This window comes from Mesoplodon bidens, assembly GCF_964165515.1.
Source record: "Mesoplodon bidens genome assembly, chromosome: 16".
NCBI classification, from domain to species: Eukaryota; Metazoa; Chordata; class Mammalia; order Artiodactyla; family Ziphiidae; genus Mesoplodon; species Mesoplodon bidens.
In genome coordinates, this window is record NC_138173.1 from 53,589,794 (window position 1) to 53,616,898 (window position 27,105).

The 27,105-nt window shown below is 33.6% G+C and overlaps 1 protein-coding gene and 1 pseudogene across 4 annotated transcripts in view; both read right to left on the reverse strand.

The window, feature by feature from the left end:
• Nucleotides 1–27,105, reverse strand: part of CSMD3 (CUB and Sushi multiple domains 3) — a gene marked incomplete at both ends in the record, with an annotated part of 1,095,706 nt that overhangs the window by 481,886 nt on the left and 586,715 nt on the right. The gene's annotated exons all lie outside the window — the stretch shown is intronic.
• Nucleotides 10,495–11,167, reverse strand: LOC308630084 (dnaJ homolog subfamily B member 9-like; annotated as a pseudogene). The gene has a single exon. The product of its transcript is annotated as a dnaJ homolog subfamily B member 9-like (transcript).

Sequence of the window (27,105 nt, forward strand, 5' to 3'; positions counted from 1 at the left end):
AGTTATCTATTTTATACATGCCAGTGTATGCATGTCAAACCCAATCTCCCACTTCATCCCACCACCACCCCCGCCACCACTTTACCCCCTTGGTGTCCATAAGAACACAGTACTTCTAAATGTAGGCTGTACAATTAAAAATAAGGATAAATCCTAATTATGCAAAAATGGGTTGAACAACTTTAATAAGTAAAACTGGAGAAAGAGATAAAAAGGTAAGTGATTTGTAAATTATAATGTAATTGGTATTGAAATAATTTTAAAAACTCTTAGAATATATGTATTTACTACTTTGGTAAATATATTATGAAAAGAGCTTTTAGTCATACGGTAATGAGATTATGTTAGTACTATTCAGAGAGAGAAAAAAGAGAGAAAGATTTAGAGAGAGAACACCAGTGAGAGATACAGCAGCAAAAGAACAATATTGACTTTAAACAATAATAATTAAATGCTAATCTTAGTATGAAACTAACACTTTTCTTTGACACTGGGCAAAACTGTTAGTGAACATGTTGAGATTTGTACACACCTAAAAGGCAGATAATAATAACACTACAAAGGGGTGCTGTGAGGCTTAATTAATTTCTCCAGAGTACTCTGGACATGAGAAAATTCATATGCAGCATGGACATTTTATCACTATTATTCCTCCAGGAGTTTTCTTTTGATATTGCCTACGGAGGCTACATGGTAGACTGCCAAGTTACTGAACACCCCGAAGGAGCTACAAATACCTTATTGAACAGTCAAACAAATCAATTAAAAGACAGACCTTTGGAAGAAACCTTAAGTAAATGCATGTTGGCTACTCGGGGATGAAGGAATGGATCAAATAAATTAACATTATAATTTACAGTTTAAGAGAAAGAGAAAATAATGTATGTATATAAGCTAAAAGTCCTGAAAGAATAGGAGGGAGGAAAAGAGGAGACAGACAAGAAAGAGAAAGAAACTATATATATATATATATATATATATATATATATATATATATATATATATATATATATATAATATATCTTAAGATGAAAAAAAGAAAAGGAAGTAAAGGGGGTTAATTATGAGGGGGACAACAGGTAGATGGAGTGGGTGTGAGTTAAGGTCATGTTAAATACTAGTAAATTGGCAAAAAAATAATTTAGATGGTCATCAAATTTTAAAGTGTTTGGAAAGCTGTTATCTTCAAAATTAAAAAAAAAGATTTCTGCAGCAGAATTGAAATTGCTATTCAGAAATCAAATGATTTAGTGAGTTATTTGATCAAAGAAATGATAGACCATTAGTTCTTCTAGTCAGGGCTGAATTCACAAGGTTTTTGTGACGATTTATTGAAAATATTTCCATGTAAAACACTTAGAAGGATGTTTAACAAATAGAAAGTGCTCAAAAAACTTTTTAAGAATTACCATTACTCAAATTATAATGAATACACAAGTTAAAGTTGCACTGATTTCTTACTATGTCTGTTTTTCTCTTTGAAATTAAATATTTTATAGTTAAATTATTTTTTTAATGTTTTTACATCTTTATTGGAGTATAATTGCTTGACAATGGTGTGTTAGTTTCTGCTTTACAACAAAATTAATCAGTTATACGTATACATATGTTCCCATATCCCCTCCCTCTTGCGTCTCCCTCCCACCCTCCCTATCCCACCCCTCCAGGCGGTCACAAAGCACCTGAGCAGATCTCCCTGTGCTATGCGGCTGCTTCCCATTAGCTATCTACCTTACGTTTGGTAGTGTATATATGTCCATGCCTCTCTTTTGCTTTGTCCCAGCTTACCCTTCCCCCTCCCCATATCCTCAAGTCCATTCTCTACTAGGTCTGTGTCTTTATTCCTGTCTTACCCCTATGTCCTTCATGACATTTTTTTTCTTAAATTCCATATATATGTGTCAGCATACAGTATTTGTCTTTCTCTTTCTGACTTACTTCACTCTGTATGACAGACTCTAGGTCCATCCACCTCATTACAAATAGCTCAATTTCATTTCTTTTTATGGCTGAGTAATATTCCATTGTATATATGTGCCACATCTTCTTTATTCATTCATCCGATGATGGACACTTAGGTTGTTTCCAGCTCCGGGCTATTGTAAATAGGGCTGCTATGAACATTTTGGTGCATGACACTTTTTGAATTATGGTTTTCTCAGGGTATATGCCCAGTAGTGGGATTGCTGGGTCATATGGTAGTTATATTTCTAGTTTTTTAAGGAACCTCCATACTGTTCTCCATAGTGGCTGTACCAATTCACATTCCCACCAGCAGTGCAAGAGTGTTCCCTTTTTTCCACACCCTCTCCAGCATTTATTGTTTCTAGATTTTTTGATGATGGCCATTCTGACTGGGGTGAGATGAGATCTCATTGTAGTTTTGATTTGCATTTCTCTAATGATTAAAGATGTTGAGCATTCTTTCATGTGTTTGTTGGCAGTCTGTATATCTTCTGTAGAGAAATGTCTATTTAGGTCTTCTGTCCATTTTTGGATTGGGTTGTTTGTTTTTTTGCTATTGAGCTGCATGAGCTGCTTATAAATTTTGGAGATTAATCCTTTGTCAGTTGCTTCATTTGCAAATAGTTTCTCCCATTCTAAGGGTTGTCTTTTGGCCTTGTTTATGGTTTCCTTTGCTGTGCAAAAGCTTTTAGGTTTCATTAAGTCCCATGTGTTTATTTTTGTCTTTATTTCCATTTCTCTAGGAGCTGGGTCAAAAAGGATCTTGCTGTGATTTATGTCATAGAGTGTTCTGCCTACGTTTTCCTCTAAGAGTTTGATAGTGTCTGGCCTTACATTTAGGTCTTTAATCAATTTTGAGCTTATTTTTGTGTATGGTGTTAGGGAGTGATCTAATCTCATACTTTTACATGTCCTTGTCCAGTTTTCCCAGCACCACTTATTGAAAAGACTGTCCTTTCTCCACTGTTCATTCCTGGCTCCTTTATCAAAGATTAGGTGACCATATGTGCGTGGGTTTATCTCTGGGCTTTCTATCCTGTTCCACTGATCTATCTTTCTGTTGTTGTGCCAGTACCACACTGTCTTGATTACTGTAGCTTTGTAGTATAGTCTGAAGTCAGGGAGCCTGATTCCTCCAGCTCCATTTTTTGTTCTCAAGATTGCTTTGGCTATTCGGGGTCTTTTGTGTTTCCATACAAATTGTGAATTTTTTTGTTCTAGTTCTGTGAAAAATGCCAGTGGTAGTTTGATAGGGATTGCATTGAATCTGTAGATTGCTTTGGGTAGTAGAGTCATTTTCACAATGTTATTTCTTCCAATCCAAGAACATGGTATATCTCTCCATCTATTTGTATCATCTTTAATTTCTTTCATCAGTGTCTTATTATTTTCTGCATACAGGTCTTTTGTCTCCTTAGGTAGGTTTATTCCTAGATATTTTATTCTTTTTGTTGCAATGGTAAATGGGAGTGTTTTCTTGATTTCACTTTCAGATTTTTCATCATTAGTATATAGGAATGCCAGAGATCGCTGTGCATTAAGTTTGTATCCTGCTACTTTACCAAATTCATTGATTAGCTCTAGTAGTTTTCTGGTAGCATCTTTAGGATTCTCTATGTGTAGTATCATGTCATCTGCAAACAGTGACAGCTTTACTTCTTATTTTCCGATTTGGATTCCTTTAATTTCCTTTTCTTCTCTGATTGCTGTTGCTAAAACTTCCAAAACTATGTTGAATAAGAATGGTGAGAGTGGGCAAACTTGTCTTGTTCCTGATCTTAGTGGAAATGGTTTCAGTTTTTCACCATTGAGGACGATGCTGGCTGTGGGTTTGTCATATATGGCCGTTATTATGTTGAGGAAAGTTCCCTCTATGCCTACTTTCTGCAGGGTTTTTATCATAAATGGGTGTTGAATTTTGTCGAACGCTTTCTCTGCATCTATTGAGATGATCATATGGTTTTTCTCCTTCAATTTGTTAATATGGTGTATCACGTTGACTGATTTGCATATATTGAAGAATCCTTGCATTCCTGGAATAAACCCCACTTGATCATGGTGTATGATCCTTTTAATGTGCTGTTAGATTCTGTTTCCTAGTATTTTGTTGAGGATTTTTGCATCTATGTTCATCAGTGATATTGGCCTGTAGTTTTCTTTGTGACATCCTTTTCTGGTTTTGGTATCAATGTGATGGTGGCCTTGATGGGAGTTTGGGAGTGTTCCTCCCTCTGCTATATTTTGGAAGATATAGTTAAATTATTAACTCAGAAGGTTTGATACTTTAGGAACAATCCAAGTCATGGTTTGAGTGATACTGAATTTTTCTAAATGATTATCAAACTTGGAAGAGATCTTCCTCTCAAAATCAATTTAATATGTGAATATTGTTTGTTCCAGAGGAAGTAGCTAACTATTTTAAAATATGAGTAGCAGAGAATAATTCACTCACCAGATATTTGGCAAACAACTACTTTGTACCAGCCCTTTTTTTTTTTTTTTTTTTTTTTTTGCTGTACGCGGGCCTCTCACTGCTGTGGCCTCTCCCGTTGCGGAGCACAGGCTCCGGACACACAGGCTCCGCGGCCATGGCTCGCGGGCCCAGCCGCTGCGCGGCATGTGGGATCTTCCGGGATAGGGGCACGAACCCGTGTCCCCTGCATCGGCAGGCGGACTCTCAACCACTGCGCCACCAGGGAAGCCCTGTACCAGCCCTTTGTGAGATAATATTCTGGGAATAAAGATTAGAAGTTGATCTAAAGAAGTTTACCATGTAGTGAAGAGAATTCAGATACATAAATATTTTAATAAATTAGAACTGATAAGTGCTAAACAAGAATACATGACAAATGACATGAAATTCCTGAGGATATAGTTATATTTGTAATGATAATTCATAAGAGAAAAAAATTTAATAAATTACTTCACTGTGTTATATTCATCCCTTTGTACTGTTTACAGCTTCCAGGGAAAAGGCTGTACTGTGAAAGGTCCATGAATTTAGAAGGAAGGAAGAGGTCATTGGACAGTCCTCTTTTTGTGTCTTGTTTTGAAAGTCCCTCTGGTGGTGGCAGAGAACATACATAAATTTAAAAAAAAAATTGTTTTCTGGGACAAAATTGTCTAACTCTGAGAGAAATCCTTGAGTAAAAAAATAAAAATAAAAATACTTTCTATTAAAACATCCCAATTACTCTACAAATCTGGCTTGTCCTATTTACAGTTAAATATGAGCTGTATTAGATAATGGTTATTATCTAAGTCTGCTGATAAATAAAACAAACACATCTACAGAAAATCCTAGAAAAGTTAGAAAAGTACAATGTGAGTGGAGGAGAAAATTAGGTGTAAATTTGGCTTTTCTTGCCCCCAACAATCCAGGAAACAAACAACTTGAGTATATTAAATTCCAATGGGACATTGTGATCTTGCTAATAATGAAAAAAATTCTGGATCAGAGTTTCCCGTATAAGTGTTAATTACAAGTATTCTGTATTCATATCTCAGATACCCATTTATCTTAATTTTCACTGACAAATATTTTACAATTTTATGTTCCAGTGTTGTGTGCTAGACTAAATACAAAGATAAATAAAGAGACAATTCTTGCTGACAAGCAGCTTATAGTCCAGGTGGAAGAGAGAACATGTAAACCAATACTTGTAACCTTCAGGTTGCTAAAAGGTGCTCAGAACTTAAGGTCAGCTTTCTCCTTGAATGAGAGGTCTGGGTCTATTGGGTCAATGTCATTTTAGGAAAATATATGTTTCAGGCACAGCCACTCAAATATTGATCACTGTCATACTCTCACTCACCTCGTGGAGAAATCTGCCAAGAATAACATAATACTTTTTGCTGTTTTTATTGATTTATCATCCAGCTTTGACTCCTTGGGCAGGAATTAGTTGTGGGTTAAGATGTGTGACTTTAACACAAATCCTCATCCATGCACTATCAAAATCTAAAATTTTAAATTATATACCTTAAGAAACAAGGTACACAGGAAATTGAGACCATATCTCAATTTTCTATTTTATGAAAACAGACTGTGTTCAAGTCCTCTTCTGTTTAAATTATACTTTAGTAGCTAATTCATGTTTGGAAGTCTACCAGCTAGCATAATATTGGCATGTAAGTATACAATATATGTAGAATGGATGAATAAATGGTCTCATTGCTTTTGGATGAGTTAAACGCCAACTCCTTGTCACTGACAGATTTCCCTTAGGCCCTCAACATTTTTCCCCATATTTCTACAGATGTTTTTTACACTGTTAACAGAATTAGCTTTCTTCATAAATGTTTTTGTTAAATCCTGGTAACTCTTAGTTAAAACCCCTTCCTGTGTTTTCTAGGTCCATTCACACTCTGACCTATCTGCCTAACAGGCCCACAGCATGGGTTCCTGGCATTCTAGTCACACGCACCTGCTTGTGGCCTCTTGAACACCACATTCTCTGTGCTTCTGTGTCCTTATGAGAACTCCCCTCAGCTTGCAGTATAATTTCTCCATTTCTCTGCTTGGTAAATGTACTCAATGCTTCAGGATTCCACTGGTCTATGAACTCTGTGAAGATCTGCCTATTTGGTGTTCTTTGATTTTCTTCTCTTTGCTGTTCTATAGAGTTATGGTTAACTCTATAATATTGTTAATTCAACGTTGTGTATTTATCTCCCCTGGTGGACTATGAGATAGAAACTGTACTGTCTTACAGTTTATATTTTTAGTGTAGTGCTTGACTACAGTAAACTCTATTGAATAGGCAAATTAATAAATGAATGAGTATATTTTTGTCAGTGAAGAATGGAAGGAAATCCCTGGACCCATGCCAGCAACTAGTTCCCTGACAGAAATTAGAGGTTTTTCATCAGGCTCATAGAAATAGCTGAATCACTTTTGCAAAAATTTACTTTCGTATCTTAATTGTTTTCTCTTTAAGATGTTTTGAAAATACTTTAATATTGTTAAATATTTACCTCTTGTGTTCACTTTTAGAAAGGTTAAGGTAAGCATCAGTGGAACTAAAAATCTAGGGGAGAGATAAGACTTGAAGTAAGGCAGAAATAATTAACTGGATGAACCACTGGGCAGCTTTCTGTATCTAGCACAATTTGCTTGAAGGGAAGGCATATGCAAATGTAGATATAAGAAAACACTGCATATAAAAGGGCATATTATTTCTGAAAACTTCTGAGAACTTGACAGGATACCAAATTTAGTAATAGGTGGAGAAGCAAGCATTTAATTAGCACCATTTATGACATACTCCCTCTCTGGAAGATTTTTGGAATTACCTAAACTAGAGCTTCATCTCCTTAAGGCTTTAGTCTTTTGTTAAAAATGCTGAAGCTTTTCAGAGGTAATATATTGATTACTAATTGGTGTTTGACACTTGAGATGAGATCAGGCGTGTTCAGGGTGCCATGGCCATAGACAAGTGCTGGACACTTTAAAGTGATCCATAGCTAAAGGCAGATTTTCTTGAAAGGTAAAGGATAGAACTTGGCACAGAAATTTTAAAGGAAAAAGTGCTATGACAAGTTAACATAAGTCCTGGCTTGCCCTGGACAGTTTCAGTTTATGCCTATGGTGTCACTGATGTTATTAATAGCATCCCATATCATTCTCAGAAGTGCCCTGGTTTGAACAATAAACTATACTGTCACCTCAACAATGAGGCAAAAGAAAAATGGGAGTGATGAGATACATAATAAAGCTGCTGGATGTGCCAAAACCAAATATAGACTTCATAACGAGTGCCCCTGATTCCTTAGGACTAATTCCTACTATTCTAAAGGAAGCTTTAGCTGCATATCTCATTTATGCAGTTAAGGAATATGATAACAATGAAGAAAAACTTTTCTTGACCTTTTCCAAGTAGCGAGTTTATGAATCCATTACAATAGCTTATATTTCTGCCCATGCAGATCTTTATTGCAGATTAAAACATTTAGTGTCTGAAGTAGATTATTTATTAATGTAAATTATTGTATAAAATCATCTCCTATTCTTAGAACTATGATTGCATTCTGATGATACTTTGATTGATAGCTAGATGAAAAACAGTCTTGATCAGTAATGAACATGTAAGTGTACAGTGATATAACCTGACCTTGGTTTATAAATTGTGGTATCACTGCTGCAGATGAATGTTGGGGGAAGGGGAGATTAGTCCAGGGTTCCATAAAAATATGGAACAATATGGTCCTGGAACAAAAAACAGAAGTATATATCAATGGAACAGGACAGAAAGCCCAGAGATAAACCCACGCACCCATGGTTAACTTATCTATGACAAAGGAGGCGAGGATATACAATGGAGAAAAGACAGTCTTTTCAATAAGTGGTGCTGGGAAAACTGGACAGCTACGTGTAAAAGAATGAAATTAGAACACTCCCTAACACCATACACAAAAATAAACTCAAAATGGACTAGAGATCTAAATGTAAGACCGGACACCATAAAACTCTTAGAGGAAACCATAGGAAGAACACTCTTTGACATAAATCACAGCAAGATCTTTTTTGATCCACCTCCTAGAGTAATGGAAATAAAAACAAAAATAAACAAATGGGACCTAATGAAACTTAACAGCTTTTGCACAGCAAAGGAAACTTCAAACAAGACGAAAAGACAACTCTCAGAATGGGAGAACATATTTGCAAATGAATCAAGAGACAAAGGATTAATCTCCAAAATATATAAACAGCTCATGCAGCTCACTATTAAAAAAACACACAACCCAATCCAAAAATGGGCAGAAGACCTAAATAGACATTTCTCCAAATAAGACATACAGATGGCCAAAAAGCACATGAAAAGCTTCTCAACATCACTAATTATTAGAGAAATGCAAATCAAAACTACAGTGAGGTATCACCTCACACCAGTTACAATGGACATCATCAGAAAATCTACAAACAACAAATGCTGGAGAGGGTGTGAGTAAAGGGAACCCTCTTGCACTGTTGGTGGGAATGTAAATTGATACAGCCACTATGGAGAACAGTATGGAGGTTCCTCAAAAAACTAAAAATAGAATTACCATATGACCCAACAATCCCACTACTGGGTATATACCCAGAGAAAACCATAATTCAAAAAGACAGATGCACCCCAATGTTCATTGCAGCACTATTTACAATAGCCAGGTCATGGAAGCAACCTAAATGCCCATCAACAGATGAATGGATAAAGAAGATGTGGTAAATATATGCAATGGAATATTACTCAGCCATAAAAAGGAAGAAAATTGTGTCATTTGTAGAGACACGGATGAATCTAGAGACTGTCATACAGAGTGAAGTAAGTCAGAAAGAGAAAAACAAGTATCGTATATTAACGCATATATGTGGAACCTAGAAAAATGGTACAGATGAACCAGTTTGCAGAGCAGAAATTGAGACACAGATGTAGAGAACAAACGCATGGACACCAAGGGTGGAAAGCAGCAGGGGTGGTGGTTGTAGTGGTGTGATGAATTGGGTGATTGGGATTGACATGTATACACGGATGTGTATAAAATGTATGACTAATAAGAACTTGCTGTACAAAAAATAAATAGAATAAAATTCAAGGGAAAAAAAGAAATAAGTATATCTGAAAACAAAAGCACACATATCTTAGGATTTAAAAATTTTGCACATAATAAGGTTGCACAGAATTTACTGGCTGTTTTTATAAACAGAATGAGGTATTAGTCAATCTCTAAAGATGAGTGCAAAGAGGAAAAGCCATACACACACAAAAATACATATATCTGTACTAAGACCTAGAGCACCAACAATTAAGAAAGAAATGTGAAAAAATGTGTAAAACAGTTGTGATTTCACCACTACAAAATTATTAGCCAGGGATGAAATCATTAGCCACTTAACAATCTCTTGGCAATATTAAGTTTTCAACTTTCAGTCTAAATGTCTATGAGCAATACAATCACTTCCTTTACTCCAATTCGTCTGCATGGTTCTGTGGTAAATATTCAACCATACCTTTTTGAAGGTTTCAGTAGAAATTAACCAAGATACTGCTTGCTATTCTTTGCTGAACGACTCAATTATACAGCTTCACATACATTTTGCAACCCAAGTCAGAGATGTTACAGAGCATGCAAATTTAAATTAGCAAAGATTTCACTCAAAAAAAAGCATTCAAGTTCACACAATTTAAGTCTACAATAACTTTTAAAATTTAACCTTTAAATATTTATCAGGCAAACTCATTCTTTCCTTGGTAATAAAACTGGTCATGTTAATAAGCCCAAGGGCAGTTAGAGAAAAAAGACCAGGCAGAATTATAATATTTTCTTAAAGAACCTTGCCTAATCAGGGAATTTAATAATTAGCTATTTCTCTACTAACTGAATGCTGCTGAATTTGTCAAAAGCAATTTAAATATATTTAATAGCTATGTCAAGTTAAGTGAAATCATGTACTTGTCAAAATAGTTCACAAAAAATTGGTTCTGCATCAAAGATATTGAAAAAGAGTCAATTAGTTGGGTTTAATGAGAATAGAAAAAGGACAAACTACTGTCCTGAACAGTCCGTGTATGCAGTAACCATATTTCCTCTTTGTTGAGTGGCAGTCCTACAGTGCTTGCTAGATCCATGGAATCTATTTTCAATCTGTACTGTATGTCGATTCGTGGTGGTGTCAAAACCACTAAAGGAAAACATTTTCTCCATATCTTCAAGCATGTCAGCAAACAACCCACCTCCAAAAGAAAACTCCTGTAAATGGTGCCTTAGTCTACTGGAACCATCCTGGCGTGTCTGGAAGTGATCTGCAAAACGCTTCGTGGACCGAGTGTTTTGGTTTTGACCAAAAAAAACCAAAGTCTTTAAGTAAGTCATCAAAATTGAAGTTAAATGACTGCTCAGAAGGACTTCCACTAGCTCTTTGTCCTTTTCCATTAGTAAGAGCACTATGTCCAAGTGTATCATATTCTTTTCATCTATTAGCATCTGAGAGTGTTTCATATGCTTCTTCAATCTCTCTGAATTTTGCTTCAGCATCAGGTCTCTTATTTTTATCAGGATGGCACTTCATGGCCAACTTGTGAAAGGTCTTCTTGATTTGGCACTCTGATGCTGACTTTCGCACACCTAAGATACCAGAGTAACTTTCTGAGGCCAAAATTAATTCGGTTACCATTAAAATGCAGTTTTCAAAGATGAAAACTGACTGGGGAGTATTCATTTCTAATATCCCGACCCCGGCACCCTACCTTGCACTTTTATGTTACGGAGACGGCTTCTTTCCGTAAACCTCATGAACAGCCTCTGCTAACTTCAAACTTTTCTTCTGCAGCTTCTTTACCTCTCTCAGCCTTCACAGACTTGAAGAAAGTTAGGGCCCTGTTCTGGATTAGGCTTTGGCTTAAGAGAATGTTGTGACTGGTTTGAATTTCTTTCCAGAGCACTAAAACCTGCTCCATTACCAGCAATAAGGCGTTTCACTTTCCTTATCATTTGGGTATTCACTGGAGTAACACTTTTAACTATCTTCTAGTACCTTTCCTTTGCATTCACAACTTGGCTAACTGGTACAAGAGGCCTAGCTTTTGGCCTGTCGCGGCCTTCTATATGCCTTCTCAGTAAGCTTAATCATTTCTAGCTTTTGATTTAAAATGAGAGACTGTGACTCTTCCTTTCACGTTAACACTTAGAGGTCACTGCAGGGTTATTAGTTGGCCTAATTTCAATATTTTATTCTCAAGGGTCTATAATTTGTATGCATGTACACTTTTTTATTTTCTTTTCCTAAGTCAGTTGCCTAAAAATTTAATCATTTGTTCTCTTACCTTTTAAACTTCTTGTTTTAGCAATTCAGCTTCCATTCTCAACTTACCAGTGAAGTCTATGATAAATGAATAAATCCACAAGTGCATTTCGTACAGCTTTTTAAACATTCTTTCCATAATGCAACTAAAAGCAGTGCTCTTTGAAAATAGTCACGTTTTTGATCATATACATATCAATCAATAATATATAATAATAAGATAATACTTATTTTTTCTCAAGAATTATGCTGTGTTTTATATGTATTACCTCATTATCTATGAAACAAATCTTATATGTTACCCAATCTTAAAGCTGAAAAAAAATTGAGGTTTATGTTGATCTTTTCCAAGATCACACAGCTAGTAGAGTTGAATCAAGAATTAAGATGTGCTATATACAATGGAATATTACTCAGCCATAAAAAGAAATGAAATTGAGTGATCTGTAGTGAGGTGGATGGATCTAGAGTCTGTCATACAGAGTGAAGTAAGTCAAAAGAGAAAAACAAATACCGTATGCTAACGCATATATATGGAATCTGAAAAAAAAAAAGGTACTGATGAACCTAGTGGCAGGGCAGGAATAAAGACGTAGACATAGAGAATGGACTCGAGGACATGGGGTGGGGAGGGGGAAGCTGGGGCGAAGTGAGAGTAGCAACGACTTATATACACTACCAAGTGTAAAATAGTTAGTGGGAAGCAACAGCATAACACAGGGAGATCAGCTCGCTGCTTTGTGACAACCTGGAAGGGTGGGATAGGGAGGGTGGGAGGGAGGCTCAAGGTGGGGGGGAATATGGGTATATATGTATGCATATGGCTGATTCACTTTGTTGTAGAACAGAAACTAACACAGTATTGTGAAGCAATTATACTCCAATAAAGATCTATTAAAAATAAAAGAATTTGGATGTGCGGCTTGACTACGTAGCCCATGCTTTCAAGCAATACTACTGTCCTTGGTTGGCTACACTGCCCCTTTTAATGTGTTACATATAGTAACTCAATTTTCTGTTCTTTGTAGTAATATTTTATAAATAAATAGGAATTAAATGACAAAACATGTTCAATCTTCTTTGTTAATGGTAAGTATTGCAATTAAAATAAAATATATTAACTTCATAAGAGAATAGAAAAAGAATGCTGACCCTTTAGGAGGAAAGTATTTCCAACTGTTTACCATTTTAAGGAAAATAATTAAATATTCAATAGGCTGAATGCTATTAGATGGAAGATTGAATATTCCTTTGCAATCTAAATTCTAAGTGTGGCCAGAGGCACTGTGAACAGTTTAAAGAATAAAATCTCTAGCCTGAGTAACTGAAATGTGCTTTTTACAATTCAGGAGAGACAAATACACATCAGAACTGATATGCTTATCAAATATAACATCATTAGGTCATAATGATGAAGAATGAAGATAGACAGAAATTTCAGGCTTCTGGATTTTTCTCCTGGAAAAATCCTATTTTCCTGGATTAAATTATATTTTAGGACAATACATAATAAGAAAAAAAATCTGTGGCATATGTAGTCAGATAGTGTTTTAATTTATGGTTTATTAAATTTATACAACTATTTTACAAGCATGTATCTAACTTCCAACTGAAAAGCTGAATAGTAGCTAACTGCAGAGATAAGTTCACTCTCACTGGTATTAAATTAATTTATCTTCTCTTGATTAAATAGACAAGAAGAATTCTAAAAATTTATTTCTCAGTTGTCAGGTCCAAGAACAAATTCTTAGACTAGTTTTATAATTTTATCAGATAAAATTTTGAATGTTAATCCTGGATATCCCCATTCAACTCCACCTTTTTAAAGAAAAGGAAATTAAGATCCAGACTATTGAGTTTGCCAGGAAATTATTCATTCAATGAGTATTTATGGACTACCTATTATAAGTAACTTAGACACTCTTATATGTTACGACACAAATTCCCAGCCCCTGTTGAACATAATTTCTAATGGATGACATCTGGATTAATGGCAGAACTGAGGTAGACTACACTTTACACTCTTTTTACTAAAAAGAAATGGAAAAATTCCTTTGAAATAGCTGGAAGTTTGCTTTGAAAAAAGTCAGAATTTTTAAGTTAATCATTAAGGAAATAATAAATTAACTGAATAGTGTAAAATATTTTGTTAAAATGTACAGGGCTTCATACTGAAACCAAACAGTACATTCTGGATGGGCTTTTGATAAGTCATGATTTTTATTTATCACACAGTTGTTAGCAAAATGTTTAAAATGAATTGTTTTATTATTTATATTTTCAGCAAAATTGCCTTTTTCTTCTAATTTGCAGATAAAAATAACATAAATATGCTACAATAAAGCAACCAGAACAGAATTAAATATATGTTGGAAATTGTGAATTGAAGGGCATATCTGTTTCCACTATCAATTTTTGTAAGATGAATAAATATTAGTTATATTACCATGCCATCTAAACTAAAGAGCAATACAAATATCATGTTGGTTACAGAGGAGGGTATAATACACAATCCTCTTTGAGGCTGATTCTGCAGAAATTTATTGCAAATAAAAAAAGAGATTAAAAAAATTATCCTCAATCCAAAATCTGTACTAGAAACTGGTGGCCCTCACTCTCCTCCAGTTCTTTTCCCTTGGATAAAGGTCCTAAAGATTTTTGGAAGAAATAGTAAAAATAACAATAATAACAAAAGACTCTTTAGAAGTTAGAATTAGTTTTGGGTACAAAAGAAACACACTAGTATTAATTTTAGTCAATAAATAAATATTATTGTAGCACTGTAGCCTACGTGGTAGTGGGACAGCAATATGCCTCAGTAGCTAAAACTGGGGAGATGGGGAGTGAGTATTGAGTGGCTTTATATATGAAGTTTCATGTTGTCTTTGATTCAAACATGAGAATGGATGGTCTATTTGCGACTCTATTAAAAACTCAGTCCTTGCCAAGAATTTTCTTTCTACCAAAAGAAGACTAAAGTCTTTCTCTGATAGTCACAGAGAAGTACTATAGAATGTTACACAAAGATTAGAATATACTCAGGGCGGAGGGTTAACTAATAAGTTACTGTTCATCAAAAACAGAAAGGAATGAAAATACCCAGTGATAATTATTCATAAACAATTTACAAGTATATTGAATGAAAAAAAATCCTGACAGTACAATTCATAAATAGGACACTAAAAATGAGCTTTCTGCAAGCACACAAGGAGGTACACAGAGGATGGTCTGTGTTACAAAAACAAAACGAAATCCAGTCATGGCACAAGACAGCCTTATATGATGTTAAAAAGGGAATGTGTAGTTGTTAAGTTTGCCAGAAATCATAATAAAAAGAAAAATAATTACCTTTTGAGTACCTAATTGTTTGATTTTTTTTCAATTCTATAATTTTATTGACTTTCATGTAAGACATGATTCTTGGTGCTGGGAATAACAAATCAAAAAGACTGAAATCCCCCCTTTACATATTCACATGGGAGGAGAAAGTTTATACACAAATAAGTGAAACATAATTTCTTGATGGTAATAAGTTCTGTGAAGTAAAACAATGCAGGAAATGAGAGAGCATAGGTGCTTTGTTTATGACAGTAAAATTTTTAACAGTGAGAGTACATGACATATAAGCATATATGCAGGTTGAGAGAAGAGTAAGTATAAATCCTTAAAGTATGTAGGTGCTTGGAATATTCATGTAACAACAAAAAGGCCACTGTGGCTGAAATAGAATGATCCAAGGGTAGCGTAATATGAGATGAGGTAAGAGAGCCAATGACAGGGTTTACATGCTATTGTGTTAAGCAACTTGATTTTTTCTGTTGCAAAAACAAGTTAAAAAAAAAAAAACAGTTCTATTCACAGAAGACCAGTAAAAGTAGTAGCTCTTATTGTTTAAAAAGAAAAGATTATTCTGATGTTTACTAAAAATATTCTCTTTCTGAAAGCATACACAAAATTATGCCTGTAACCTGTCTCTCCATTCTTATTTAAAAACTCTAGTACTCTGGATAAAAATTACTGACTTGAAATATAAGCCCATCAATTAAGTCTCTTAATCTGTGTATGAGGTGTTAAGATATTCACATGTAATTTTAGTTTTCTTTTCTATTTGCAAATGTTCTTTGGCTTTTATTTTTTAATTATAAAATGTCTATTCAAAATATTATATTTCTCCAAACTAAGTAGTTTCTTTTCTTTTCTTATTTCCAGTCAAAAGGAAATCTCGCTTCAAATCACAATCATTTGTAACCTATGGGCAGTAATGATGTGGATCTATATTATCCTGGATAATTATTTTACATTTTCTGTTACTGGCCTTCTGTTACTGGTACCCAAAGTCACAAGTTGGTAACCTTATTTCCTACTTCACTGAGAAATCCAAATCAATCTAAAAGAAAATTTTACAGACTCTCATCATTCTATTTACCCACCTACCATCTCCTATCCTCTTGAGCACTAGATCATCTATGTTTTCTCCTAATCAAGAACATCATTCCAGCTATTCTCCTTTCTCTACTACATCATAATTTTTTTCACTCTCTAGTTCATACCCATCAGGGTTCAAAAATGTTAGTGTTTCTCTGAACTTTAAAATAATACTTCTCTTGATTTTGTTTCCCCCACCAACTACTACTCCATTTCTCTAGTCCTTTTTGCAGTCAGTCTTCTGAAATGAACAGTCAATAATCCATGTCTCCAACTCCTCACCTCTTGCTCTCTCTTAAAACCAATCTAATCAACCTCTTCCCCAACAACTCCATAAAAACTGTTGTAATAAACATCAATGTCTTTCATCTTATAAAATTCATTGATAAATTCTTAGTCCTTCTCTCTTTACCTATCATGCAATATAACCCTACTGGTTATACACGTTTCTCTTTGATATACTTTCTTCATTGGCTTTCAAGACATTGTTCTCTCTCTCTCTCTGTCTTTTTTTTGTTGTTGTTGTTCCCATTAGGAGGATACAAAGAAAAGAAAGAGGGTAGGGTAAGTGAGTGATATTCTAATTATTTTTTTCCCAGACAGTCTATATATATATATACTATATATATATATATATATATATATATATATATATTCTAAAAATATATAAAATAATAGAGGTATACATTTATTTATCTAGAATTGTTGAGGTAACAGCACCCAGAAAACTGAAAATAAAAATAGCTTTAAAATGTTCCCTGTGGGGTAAGAAGGAGAGATTAGTACTCTTTTTATCATAAGCTCGTCAGTTCTTGCAACCATGTGTATTTATTCCTTGATTTTTTCCTTGATAAAAATGTTTTAAAATAAGTTTTTAAGTACCATATGTAATTAAAAAAACTAAAAATGTCTATACACTTATTTCAGTTGGAAAATGGAGTGGCTAAGATAGATGAGAAGTAAAGCACATTAATTCCATAGATTTCATTGCTGGTGTCAAAAGTTACTACATAACTCTGATAAATCAACAAGTAGAGGTGTAGGTTTAGGTATAAAGTTATGGTGGTAAGTGGTATTAAAAATAAAATTATTAAATGAAAAACCTGTTACTTTGGGACAAAGGTTTGGAGGTGAATGGGAGCCACAGATTTTGGGTTGGCCAAAAAGTTCGTTCAGGTTTTTTCCCACGTTATGGAAAAACGTGAACGAACTTTTTGGCCAGCCCAATATTTTCTTCTGTTTAATTTTATTTTAAAAATATCTTTATTTTTTAATAGAAAAGCATGTATTGCTTTTATAATTAAAATAATTCAGTTTTGCAAAGAAAGACTAAGTAAAATTTAAAGTAATACATTTATAGGAGAAATGTATCTCTTTTACTATTTCTGGAAAGGATGAACATAATTGTATCCCAGGGCCATGGTTGATACTTAGGCAATGCTGTTAAGTAAAGTTGAATTAAATTGGGAAAAAAAGGCCTCATTATAAACATGTGAAAAAAAGTGGTGTGCAGAAACAGCTCAAGAGCCTCTATGCACCAGGAATTCTTCCTGAATGTCTAACGTCGTTTAAATGATTTTATAAATGACCTGTTAGTGGAAAGAACATTAAGGAAGTATTAGAGGAGATCTATATAGAATGGGAGCAGAGCTAATAAACTGCTGTTAGGAGTTATCGTAGGAAATGCCTATACACGCTTTACACCTTGTCAACTTATGTAATACCAGCAAAGAGTTTGTTCACCCCCAATACATAAGGAGTTTTAAAGACACTGAGACTTAAGAGTTCCACTCACTATCCCAACTTTCTTTGTGCTTACAAATCATCTAGTTTTTAATTGACTAAATTGCCTTTGTCTGTGGTCCTTATGAAGGAAAAAAAAAGTGAACATAAATTGCCAAAACTTATCTTGAAATATTAAAGTAGTTTGGGGAAGAATGGACCTGTGTGGTTGGAGAAAGGCTGAATAGGAGACAAGTTTGATGAATAATACAAGGTGCACATGCAGAAAGTACAGCACACTTGATAGAAAGCTGTTGGAAAGTAGGTGAGAGTGATGGGAAGTATACATACTGGTATTTGACAGATTGTATGAGCACTGTGGATTCTTTGCTCACTCGGGATAGACACAGTACAAAGTGGTGGAGGGACCTGATTCAAAAAGAAGAAAATGCTGAATGGAGGTCTAAGTCAGGATGTAATCAACTCTAGTCTTCCTCTATCACAGTGAGAGCTATTATATTAGTGGAGATAAAAGTCACTTTAGATCTCCTTTCAAAATACACAAACCTACAGTTTTATCCAAAAGATGGGGAGAAGCTGAGATTTTGGGGATATGGATTATGTTGAGAAGAGAAGCTTTCGTTTTCCTCAGAGCAGTAATTTCAAGTGTTTGTTAGGAGAAAATATAGTAATTACTGTATCAGACAGAGTTCTAATGGGAAAAGAGAAACTTCTCTGTTATTGAGACAAGAAGGATTAATATAGGAAATCAAAAGTTTACAAAACCAGAGAAGAGCCTGGAGAGTGATAGTCAGGAGAGGGAAGCGGCTTCCAGCATTCAGTAAATCAGAAAGTGCAAGAATCACTGGGAATTGCTGCTGACAATCTCAGCTGTGTGTAACCTCAAAGTAGGCAACTGTCAGGGAGAAGGCCATGAAACCTCTGGTAAAACTATATATCTGTCATTTGATGAAGCCCCTGAACCCATCTGCCTGCTGAGGGACAGCAGCTTTTGTTTCTTTTTTGCCATAAAGTCTCTTGCGAGTGCCTCCCATTGGAGAACTCAATACTGAACAGGGCAGTCTGCCTTTGAATAGATGAAGACATGTTTACTCTCTCCTCCAAAGGAAAGATGCACTTTCCCAGCAGTTACTGTTAGTTCCCATCACCTAGCTCAGTCACAAAGCCTCTTGACATCTTAAAGCCTACATGACAAGGCTAACCACCACCAACGTGCCTTATATTAAATTGTAGAGAAATAGAAGAAGAAAGAATAAAAATTGGTCTATACATATACAAATATGTCCATAACAAAGCAAGGGAGAAAATACTGATAGTTATCCCATTTTTTTTCCTGCAATTGTTCACAAAGCCATTTTTGGTGTCTATATTTCTTTCTTCACCATGTGTTTCATATTTTGCCCTCAGCCACCACTTCAGCTGGTCATGATGATATGACCCAAATCTTTATTCTTGAAATGTCTGAGCCATTTATGAACCTGTTGATATCTGCTGTAATTTTTCATTAATTTATTTCTGTGCAAAGTATTCATTGGCAGCCTACAAAATCTACTGGCTTCCATACATACTCCTTCTTGATCCCAATGTACACCAGCAACCTGTTTATAATCAGGATCAATCACCACAGCCAATACAGTAAATCCTTTATTTGCCTGTTGATGAGTGGTTTAAGAAGCTCTCAATACAGTCAGGGGACAATCTCTGCCACAAGAAAAACGGAATTGTTGCATCCCCTAGTGAACTTCCTTTGTCCTCTAAGGTAGTAAGACCTCAACTAGCAGAGCTCAGAGCTGTGGAGATTAGAAACACATATTTTGTGAGTGATTTCTTAGGTGTAATAGTGAGGGGTACCACTTCACTTTCAACCCTCAGTGTCCAAGACTGTGTTCTGGCTATGTGAAAAGAGGGGTACAGGTTTCCCCCACTATCCAAAAACAAAGCATTCCTATGAAACATTTTGTAAACCATAGAGAGTAAAGCGAAGAAGCAATTATCCTAGGACACATCTTACTAATAGATGCACAAAATATATTGAGATAAAGCATAGATGCAACAGACATAGTTCAAAGCTGTGGCAGCTTGACGCTGAGATGCTGAGTGCAGTTCCCAGGAAAGGAGCTTGGTGGTGTCACTCTCACTGCCCAGGGCGCACATTGCCTCTATAACAGCTAACTGAAAAACAATACTGAACGCCATTTTCACCTTTCACTTCTTTTTGTAAAAGTGAAAAATCCTCTTCAGGTTTCTTTTGGTTAGTGAAAACAGGTACTAATGTAGATCTTTCATGAAAATGAAGTGGCGTGAAGCAAACGTTTGAAAAGTTGGGGTGGTGGTGGTGGTGGTGGGATGAATTGGGAGATTGGGATTGACATATATACACTAATATGTATAAAATAGATAACTAATAAGAACCTGCTGTATAAAAAATAAATAAATAAAATAAAATAAAAAGAAAAGTGGGGGATACCTGTATAACATATTGGTTACTTGTTCCAAGTCTATACTCAATGCATATTTTAGAACAGCTCATTAAACTTATAAGAGCGTACTCCCAATGGTGTCTGGACCAGCTGCAGACCTTTCTCTTCTCTGTTACCCAAATAAAACCAATGATAACTTAAAATTATCCTTAGGCGTTCCTATTTTAAAGACTGGATTTTTACCCAAAAGAATAAATCCAGAATAGCAAAATTTCACTGGTCATGTGGACAGGGAAACATTTCTCCATTAAGCGACAATATGGGAGCCCTTTCACTAACTGTTTTAATTCTTCATGGAAGAATGCTCTCTAGAAATAGGAAGTCTAAGAAAAATTCCCAAGAACATAATTTATTTTACCATCTGCTTTTCTTATAAAACAATCAGTTAATAACATAATTGCCTCGACATCATGTTCTGAGTTGCACATATGCTACACTGGAATGCAAAATTCATTTTTTTTTTCTGAATTGTGGAAAGGATGCCTTGAAGTTTTTAATTCTATTTTTGATTTTACATTTTGGAAGCATCTTATATTTTGACCCCCACCCAACTTATTTATTTCAAATTTTAAATTGTAGCAAATTTTAGTACATTGAAACAATGAATAATAATGTATCATACTGGTGTACAGAAGGTTTTTTATTGGAGTGTCTCAATGAGTTTTTTTGCTTATTTTTTTCCCATTAAAGAAAAGATGTTTTACTTGAATTATTAGAGAACGAGAATGACTTGTTACTTCAAGTACCCATGATTCTTGAAGTTTGTCTACCTGTCTGCTGTCTATCTATCTATCTAGCTAGTTAGCTATCTATCTTGTGGATATATTTGTTTAAGACAAGTTAGGCATAAAGGTCTAAATATACGACTGAAGGAATTAATCAAAATCCCTATTGGTTCTGATTTTCAGGAAGGAGGGCAGAATCAATGAAGTAAACAGCTGTGAGATAAAGGAGGCTTTGCCCATTGTATTAAATGGTACAAATATCACTTGTCTTTGATGACCTATCCTAGATGAAGCTGTCTACACTACTGAAAGGTTAGTGATAGTTTCATTACAATTAGTTATGATATTACATAAAAATTCTCTACTAGGATCAGAACTCAATTTCAGAATGATAAAGAAAGCCCTAATGACAAATTCATAAAATTTACATTGTATTGAATTATGTACAACTAATATTATGAATTCTATTTGGTTCCTACTAGATGATAAGATCTTTGTTGGCAATGTTTAAAGAGTAACTACTGAACAACAATTACTGTGATAGTATATCCATTCTGTATTTGATTAATATACAGGGTTCTTTATGTTATTCAATTTGAACACCATAAGTTGATTTTATTTTCAAACTATTATTGTAAAATGTGTTATTTGCTCTTAATAACATTTATGCTATTCACTGTAATTTTCTTAGTCGGAACAAAATTTTGACTGAAAGAAATTCTGTTTTTGAGGAAAATTATGTCTTGTAGTAATAATTATTATTCTGAGAATAATAGCTATTATTTATTTAGTGTTGTATGTGCCAGGCACTTTTCTAAGTACTTTAAATGTGTTCCTTTCAATGGCACTATGAGATACTATTATTAACCATATATTACAGATAATGAAATGTACGCAAAGTTAGTAACTTTATGAAGGTCACAATGCAAATAAGTATTGGGATCCAAATCCAAACCATGCCATCTGATTCCAATATTAAACTCTTAACCACTGCACTCACTGCTATCCCACAAATACCTCCCACCCCTGGCATATGACACTATTCTATCATCAATTTTGTTAAAAATAATTTGAGAATATGACATGTCCACAAACAACCAATGTAACATGCAGATTCTACATGAAAACTTCCAGGAGTAAAACTTTTCTTCTAGCAGAAGTAGATGAAAGCATAAGTCTGCCTTTTGATCTTCAAGAGCAGTCAGAGGTTGGGAGTAGAATTGCTCACTCTCCTGTTAGAATAGACTAAGATGATCTCAGGCAGATACTTAATTTCAGTTATTTGTTGGGACAAAATGAAATGTCAGTTTTTATTTTCATTTTTATCCTTAGCACTACACCTAAATGTTAGATTATTGATAACTAAAAGGTTTAGTCCATAACTTTTATTAAAAGCTATTATATGTAAATGTAGATCATTCATTAACATAAAGGAATTTAAATATTGCTAATGGAAGTTGAAGCCTATTAAACTAACAGTTAATATTGCATTGTTTTGGGGCCAAACGAGTATTGTATAAATTAAGAAAATAATAATTTATTGTTACATTTTTTCTTGAACTTCAATGAGTTTTTAAAATAATTTGTAACCTAAAGTGTTTTTACATTTCTGTAGTCATATTTCCTCCCAAAACTCCAGCATTAATCTCCAACTTCAGCAGGAATAGTAAGACCAGTGCTGCTCTTTTAGGGGAATGGCTCAGTGGACCCCTGAGAGTCCTAATTTTAATGTGTTTGATTTAAAAGTCTTATGAAGCATTGCTAACAGTATCTGTTAGTGGAAAAAAATCTCTCCTTCTTTAAAACCTCAGTACTGAACAATATTCTCCTTTGTGAAGATGTGATTATTCAAACAAATTTCTCCCCAGAGTCGTGTCATTTTCTAGTACAGGAATTTCCATAAGAAAAAAGTGGAGGGCTGATTAAGAAGTTACCCATGTCTTTTTTTAAAGAAGTAGATGCAATCTCTGTTTCAATTAACCATGGGACATCTTCAAATGACCTCGCTGACTCTTCTAATTTATTTACTAACATGGAGCCAACTCAAGATGCACTTACTGGAGGGACCATGCCCTAGTTTCATTTATTTCTCATTAAATGTGCTGCTGAATAGAAATACCTCAATCACCTACAAAAAAGGAGATCGCCAATGGAATTCCTAAATAAACTGATTCTAGTTGAAGTAGACTGCAATTATTAATTTTGATATTATAAATAAATATGTTGTAAAACATATAAACATATAATTTATAAATATATGTAGAATATATGTAAAAAATAGCTAATTTAATCTTTTCACCCTTTTCTTTTGCTGTCTGACTTGGGAATTGAACATTTTGGCTTCAAATAAACTACTGAAATCTATACTAGAGGTAAGATCTAGAAATATTTTTCATTATGAATCTTACCTTATTTTATTCAGAGCCAAGTATAAAGTAAGACATTGGTATTTTACAGAATTCTGGCTCCTGTAACTTTGTATCAAAGCTATTTAGGAAGTTGTTAAAAATACTTACAAAAAGATTTTTTTTTCTTCTTCTGTGTTTAGTTCACATGTTTACAACCACAGTATAGAAATATTTTTGATTATACACTTGTATTGGTAAAACATTTTTGAGCATGCCCTCATATTTGTTTCATTTGTATACAAGTGCTACTGTATTAATACATCATATTCCACGCATGTGTATATGTATGTATTGCACTTGGAAGTTTTCATTAATGAGATTGGCTCTATTGTATCATCAGTGAAACTCTACTTGACTCCAGCCAAATATCCTGAAGGTTAGTGTCTTAGTTAACAAGGTGAACTATGCGAACAATAGTGTATTTATAATTATTTACCTTTAATATGATTTTTTGCTTGAAAAGTTATACTGTCAATCCCAAACTTCTGGTTTACCTTCTATTAGCAGTAGAAGTCATTTAATGCAGCTGCTTTGCATAAGTTACCACAAGATGGCATTTCTGTGTCTTTGATTATGCACACATTTCTGAACTAAAAACTACTTTATTAAGTGAGGTTCTTGCTAAGTTCTTTGGGCAAATTATTTTACTTCTCATTCAAATACCTACTATTACCAAACAGCTGTTCTGTCCTCGGTACTACGCTAAATGTGCTGAGGGCTACGGAGGTAATGTGTCAACATCTTTAACTGCTTGTAGTTAGAAAATAAATATTCAGTAGAGCTCTTTATCTGACTTTTATTTAATTAAATTGCCAGATTCTTTGTTGTTTTCCATGTTGTTTGTAAACATACTGAAAATAAGTAGTAGGCAAATTATAAAAGCTTCAATATGACATTCCAAGAAGTTTACACTTTACTATATATTATTTAAAATTAATTTCCTAAATTGATTTCACATAATATAATCCACACAGATTTATCAAAGTTTTTTGTTTTTGTTAATTGGTTGGTTGGCTTTTGGCTGGTTTGTGTTAGTGAAGCAGAAATTACATGATCAAATTTATGCTTTATAAAGATAAATTTGGAATGAAGAAGGCATATACTAGGGACATAGAGACCAGTTAGAAGACTATAGTGAGTCAAGTAAAAAAAAAAAAAAAGAATAAATGGTTGAGATGAGATAAAGGTATATCCCTTTTTCTAAGAGATGGGATCATTTAAACAAGTAATTGAGAAAAAGAATGGATGGGAGGTTGAGAAGAAGATGATTCTGAAGTTTCTGAAGAAGATGATTCTGAAGTAGATGAGTCATCATGGGGGGGTGGAGAATATGAAAATACGGTTTTAGTAAAATGTAAAGACTTTGTTTTGGACATGTTGAGCTTAAAGATTTGTGGTACAGCCTGATGAAAATATTAACAATGTGATATGGAGTTCAAGAAAGAGGTGAGGGATATATTTTATAGGGAAAAATCCTATCAAATATATTTAACAGAATCAACAGTAAATTTTTCTCCTTCCTTTGTCCCCACAATATGTTTTATTAATACAACAAATATTACTTGAAATTTAATAGCCTGACCACTTTATCTAAATAACAATGTGTCATCTATCATAACTCTTTGAATCCACATGCCAAAATAATGTATCTGAAAATAAGGACCTTTATTTCTATTTTTAGTCCAGAAAAACTGTATCTATTATATGTTAATTATTTTGATTTAAAATACAATGGGAATTCCCTGGCAGTCCAGTGGTTAGGACCCTGCGCTTCTACCGTTGGGACCACGGGTTCTATCCCTGGTCAGGGAACTAAGATCCTACAAGTTGTGTGGTGTGGCCAAAAAAATAAAAAAATAAAATGGAAACGTTTTCTATTAAATTCAATTTTTATGTAATTTTTAAGTAATTATTTTTAAGTAATTTATTTTTACTTAAATTAAATTTAAGTAAAATTAATTTAAGTAAATTTTAATTTAAGTAAATTAATTTAAGTAAATTAATTTAAGTAAATTTAAGTAAAATTTAATTTAAGTAAATTAAATTTAAGTAAATTTAATTAAGTAAGTAAATTAAATTTAAGTAAATTTAAGTAAATTTAAGTAATTTATTTTTACTTAAATTATTTTTAAGTAATTTTAAGTAATTATTGAAATTTGTGCAAACAAATTTTGTTTTCAAATGAACAAAAATATAATTTTGGGTATAGAGAATAATCCGGTTTCATGTGGGAACTATATTACTTTCAAAGTGCTACATTAATATACATTGGGCTCTGGACAGCATTATGAAGTATAGATGCTTCTCTGATTTTCCCACACATGAAATTCTTGTTTTTTTTTATTGTTGTTGTTTTCTTTTTTTCTTGCTAATGGCCCTATATTTTAGAAAATTGCAACTAAGCCTTTTCCTTCTCATTTAAAGGCAGCTGAAAATATTGAATTTCACTAAAGTTTTAAACTTTTTAATATCTTCAGATATAATTAGTGGTCCAACATAATATCTTATTTTGCTACATGGCTTTAAAAAAGAACCACTTCCAACAGAAGTAACACAAGTGACATTTTAGCAAGTTCTAAGCTATTAAAATGAACTAAGAAATGGGAATTTTAATGGGAAAAACGTCTTTCAGAAATACATTCATGGCTTCCATTGTTATATTTGCTTACTAAGGGAGACTTAAAGAATTTGTTGAATGAATGTAAAGAGAACATTTTCATTTATAAGCAAAAAAATTAAATATGCTGTTCATAATTTTATACAAAATCAATATACAGTTCTTTGAAGGTTTAATAAAAATAGCAAAATTAGAACAAGGCAAAGAAGAAGAAAAGTATACCAAAAAGTAAGTTTCTGGATCAAGACAAGTTACATTTTTCTAAAAATTCTTGAGCTTGTACTTTGATTAAAAGTAATTTAGCCTAATTTTATCTTACTCTTAAATAAAAGTAGATTTCAAATATTTGTTTAAATTTTCAATTTATCATATTTATGCTTAATGATAAATTTGGAGACTATGTGTTCAAAACTTTTTCATTTGTTATTCCTCCTATAAAGTAATGGTTAAGTAGCTATAATTAAGAAATTTATGAAACCTTTTGTTTTATCATTAGAAGTGACAATATAATTTAGTCTTTATATATTTATTTGTTCTTTGAACAGATAAAATATGATAAGATAAGCACATTAGCCCTGGCCCCTTCTGCCTTTATATCTAAGTCTACACTATGATATTCTATACTATATATATTTACACTCACACACATATAAATGATCATTATCTGAGGTATTAAAATGTGGTGAAGATGATATTTTGTTGTAGACTGTTGCACAATGGTGATTCTTCTTAAAAACATAAATTGTTAAAGTATGTAACAATGGTAAATAAAAGAATAGCAAAAGACTGGTGAAAACAATTTGTGGAATATAGCCAACTTAATTATTTTCAGTAATGAGTAGGGAAGCCTGTACTGTTACAATCTTGAACATATTTTTTTAATATTTTATATGTTCAAAACAATCAATTTAAAATATTTGCTGTTTGCATTAGTATGTTTGAAAGTTACAGTACCTTT